This window comes from Mirounga leonina, unplaced genomic scaffold (assembly GCF_011800145.1).
Source record: "Mirounga leonina isolate KUSES-001 unplaced genomic scaffold, KU_Mleo_1.0 Mir_82, whole genome shotgun sequence".
NCBI lineage: Eukaryota > Metazoa > Chordata > Mammalia > Carnivora > Phocidae > Mirounga > Mirounga leonina.
The window spans coordinates 57,550,762-57,555,583 of NW_023270825.1; the positions used below are offsets into that span (position 1 = coordinate 57,550,762).

The following is a 4,822-nucleotide window of genomic DNA, read 5'->3' on the forward strand; positions in this document are numbered from 1 at the left end:
TAATATAACTTTTTGTTTTCATAGCATATCTTTTTTATTCTGTTACATTTAACCATGTGCTATATGTTTTAGATAATTCTTTTATATATATAATCTCTCTGATATGGTACTTTTTACTTTTTACTTGGAACAGTTAGCCCATTTATATTAACTAACTGTCATTACTGATGTATTGAATTTAAAGCTAGTGTTTTTTTTTTTTTAAAGATTTTATTTATTTATTTAACAGAGAGAGAGACAGGAGAGAGGGAACACAAGTAGGGGGAGTGGGAGAGGGAGAAGCAGGCTTCCCGCTGAGCATGGAGCCTGATGCGGGGCTCGATCCCAGGACCCTGGGATCGTGACCTGAGCCAAAGGCAGCCGCTTAACCGACTGAGCCACCCAGGCACCCCTAAAGCTAGTGTCTTAATGTACTTTCTATTTGTTCTACTTATTCTGTATTTCTTTTTTCCTCTTTTTTGACTTTTATTTTTAAGTGTAATTATTTTATTATAAAATTTTATATAAAATGAGAATTAATATAAATGCGAAGTATATCAATTCAATTTAAATAGAGCCAAACAAGGTATTAAAATTCAAATGAAAAGTAAAAAAGAAGAAACTTTTTCACCTTATATGTAATCATGTTTCAGATGTATGTTACTTGCTGGAATGTCACTTTTTCCTTATATTTAAAACAATGGGGGCGCCTGGGTGGCTCAGTCGTTAAGCATCTGCCTTCGGCTCAGGTCATGATCTCAGGGTCCTGGGATCGAGCCCCGCATCGGGCTCCCTGCTCGGCGGGAAGCCTTCTTCTCCCTCTCCCACTCCCCCGCTTGTGTTCCTGCTCTCACTAACTCTCTCTGTCAAGTAAATAAATAAAATCTTTAAAAAAAAATAAAAAAAAAAATAAAACAATGACTTCTATTAAACTTAAGTATGCTATGAAATATTAAATGTTATTTAAAAATCACAAATGCAAGCAGGTTATAAAACTTAAGTTTTTACAAGTAAGCACAACTGATTACTGAAATAGTTTTCATATTTAAAAGCTCTAAAAATATAGGATATGAAATATGTCTGGAAATAATAAGCCAAACACCAAGTATCTTAAAACTCAGCTTTTAAGATGGTATTACAGCATAAATAGAATATGAAATAAATAGATTTCATGCACAAACAAGTTTTATCAATTTTAAAAACAAAGAAGCTGCAATTCCTCAGATTCTTCTTATTCAATGCTAGAACTTAAAAGGATTTTTAACATCCTCAAGGGCAAAAAAAAAAAAAAACCCTTAAATTTCTTTTAATGTTAAAATTACAAAGAATTTTCTTTTTTTGAATTTATAGAAATTTACATTTGAAAGCTTCTAGAGAAGAATCTCTAATATTAATATATTTTTTTCATTGAAATGTAAATAATTATATCTGGGGATCACCATTAACTGTTATAAGAAAGTTAGCAGTCTCGGGGAAATTCCCAAAAGAGCTCAGGCTGTAGCTTTTACAAATAAGTGCTTAAAACCATTGTTCTGAAGAAAAACTTACACCGCTAGGCTACTGTACTCACATTTCTTTGCTCATTTAAAATAAGATTTTATAGTCACTCATTGATGAACCATTTTTATTTGGGTCACATTTTCTAAACATAGATGGATGCCAGGCAGAGAAATAAATACCTGTTTATATCTAAGTAGTTTCAAACTAGTGAATTGGGGTTTTATTTACTTAACTTGTCAAAGTTAACTGTTGACAATGTATACATTGTTTTTCTAAAATTGTGTTCAAATTTCACACATCTGTCACCTCATGAAAAGGACTTCAATTTGACTAATATGCACTAAAGCTATAATCAAACCCAAAACTTCACTTTCACAAATAATCATCCTATTTAAAAAATGACTCACAAATTTGCTATTTTTCTCCATTTCTAGTAAAAAATTAGAAAGCATAAAAATATATAATGCATAGAATGACTAACTCAAAAAATTACTGTCTTAGAATTGCACAATGAGAACGTTTTGTTAGAAATATTTCTTCTAAGAAACTAGCTATACAAAAAATAATTGTGCATGGTTTTTATATTGTTTCTTGTCAAAGACTTTCCTGTGCAATTCTTCTACTACAATTTCAAATTCAACTTCCAATAATCTGGACGATGGAAAGGGTAAGTATTTTATCTTTATTCAGTCACTTTCAGGCAGTGAAATTTTAGCAGAAACAGCTGAAATTGCAGAATATTGACACACACACAAGACATAACAAAGTTCAAGGAGATTTTGATGGCAAAAGGAAGTAGTCATGTAATCAACATAAATTGGTGGTAAAAGATTGAGATCCTTTATCATGATCACAAAGAAAACCCCAGAATAAATATTGCAGAATCGAAAGCATGAGGCACCTTTATAGGTTCTTCTGTGATGTCCCAAACCTGTTGTTAGATGCACAAATCAGAGCCTGAATTCTTAATTTCATTTGCTCATTATCTTTAACTTTCTTGATTCTTCTATGAGTGTAACAAAGCACTTTGGTGAAGAATCCTACCACCAGACTTTCTGTATGTTGCTTCTTCATGTAACTTTGTCATTAAATCTTTCATCTCTTCTGGAATAACTTAATTTGCTGCTGCTACCAGCTCATATTTTCCATCTTTACTCTCTGAGGAATTAAAATCAGGAGGAACATTGCCAGGGTCTCCTAAGAAGTCCCTGTATCTGCTGTCTTTTCCAGGATATAAGAAATGCCTATCTTGAATATGATGTGCTTATCATAACGAGCTTGTTGGAATGATTCATGAATGAACTGGGACATTCCACATATCATCATAGCACCTGTGTGTTTAAAAAAGTAAAGAGATTCTTTGAATCCTTGCTTTCCCCAGCAAATTGATTTGGTATCAATTCTGATAGCTGGAGACCATGGTGGCCCCAGATCCTTAGTGGAGAACCTTTAGCCAGGAATTACCTTATGTCCTATGGACTCACAACCTTTGGATTTCTTGACTTTGAACTGATTTTCTTAATCATGACTTTTCTTCCTATCTTTTATTTAGAAGTGTTATGGTCTTTATCTTTTAGTGTTCATCTTAGGAATTAAAAACATCATTGACTGATCAATATCTAATATTAATCAATAATTTTACTCTTCTCCTGGTTCATACAAAAAGCTTAAAACACTTGCCTATATCTCCATCATTCCCAAGCTACATATATTTTTTATCAGTCAATGTTTATTGAGATTAACTCACATGTTTGCAACTTTCTTTGTTCTTTATTCTTTTTATATTTTTTGCCCCCTTGATCTTCTCCAGTGATTATTTCCCTTTTTCCTAGAAAACATCCTTTGCAAATTCCTGTGGGTACAGGTTTCCCAGTGGTAAATTCTTTCAATTTTTTATTCATCCAAAATGTCATTATATTATTATTATGGTTACAAATTCTAGGTTAGCAGTTTCTTTCTGACTTCTACTGCTACTGTGAAGAAGTCACCTGTCAGTCTGTTACTCCCTTGAAGGCAAGTTGCTCTAGTTGCATTAAATATTTATTTGATTTTATCCAGTTTCACTATGATGTGTTTAGGTACAGATTTCCTTTCATTTAGTCTGCTTGGTATTTATTGGGATTCCTGAAGATTGGTGTTTTTCATCAGTTTGGGGGGAATTCGAAGCCCAATCTCCACAAATATTGCCAGTGTCTCTTTTTTTCTTCTTCTAGATGCCAGAACTTAGAATTTCTCATGGAATTCTGTCTTTTATATTCTCTTCCATGTTTTCCACTGTTTTTGCTGCTTGCATTTTACATTCTGGAGGGTGTCTTCTGACCTGTTTTCAGTTCACTCTCTTCAATTGTCCAATATGTTGTTGAATTCCTATTAAATTCTTAATTTTGTTTGTGAATTTTTCAGTTCTCAAATTTCAATATATTTATTTTTCAAATCCTCTAAGTCACTTTTTATAGTTGGCAGCTTCCTGCTGAAATTTTTGGAGCTTACTTTTCTTTTCCTCAAAAATGGTAAGCAGAGTTGAACTGTGTCTGATAATACCTATCACTATTTTGATTATTTTTATCACTGCTGGTTCTCATTCATGATACTGTTTTTCTTTATGCTTCAGTGAGTGCTGGGCATTGTGTTTGAAAAAAAAATGTTTGCTGGAGTAATACGAGGCTCAGGTTAACATTCTCTTCCTCTAAAGTGGGGTACTAACAATCTAGGGTATACTTGCAAGCTCACAGCCTGAGATTTCATGGGCTATTGAGATTTAAAAAAGAAGTGAGTCTACTATTTGGACAAAGGTTGGTTTATTTTTGTTTTACTACTATTCTTAGGGTGTAGCCATTTGGGGTCCCAAGTCCCTGTGTTGGGTGGGCCCTGAACTCTGACTTCTCCCTTTTGCTCTAAGAGGCTTTTGAAAGCACATATTGGCTACCTCTTCTAGATCAGCAATTGCTCAGAGGACAAACCTTTTCCCAAGCCTTGGATTTTTATCCTGTAATTACTCATGATCTTGATAGATCTTTGATACTTTTAAGAAAAAAATATTAATAATATATTTAATCAAGATTATTTATTTATCTATTTATTTATTTATTTACATATTTCTGAATGTGGTTGGCTTTGGTCAAATTACTTAGCCCTTCATTATGCAAAACAAAAATTATTTCAAGCATCCATTCCATTTTCTTGATATCCATTTCTCTCCCTCCTTTCTCTCTCTCTTTTTCTTTCCTTCTCTTTTAAAATATTTATGTACTTTTTTTTTCAGAAGAGTATATGAAAGATAAACCTTAAGAGTTCTTGAATGTCATTCTTTTGCTTTCATATTTGATTAGTAGTTTGATTATAC

The 4,822-nt window shown here is 32.7% G+C and overlaps 1 pseudogene; it reads right to left on the reverse strand.

The window, feature by feature from the left end:
- Positions 1–2,190: 2,190 nt before the first annotated feature.
- LOC118002554 lies at positions 2,191–2,805 on the reverse strand (annotated as a pseudogene).
- Positions 2,806–4,822: the final 2,017 nt, after the last annotated feature.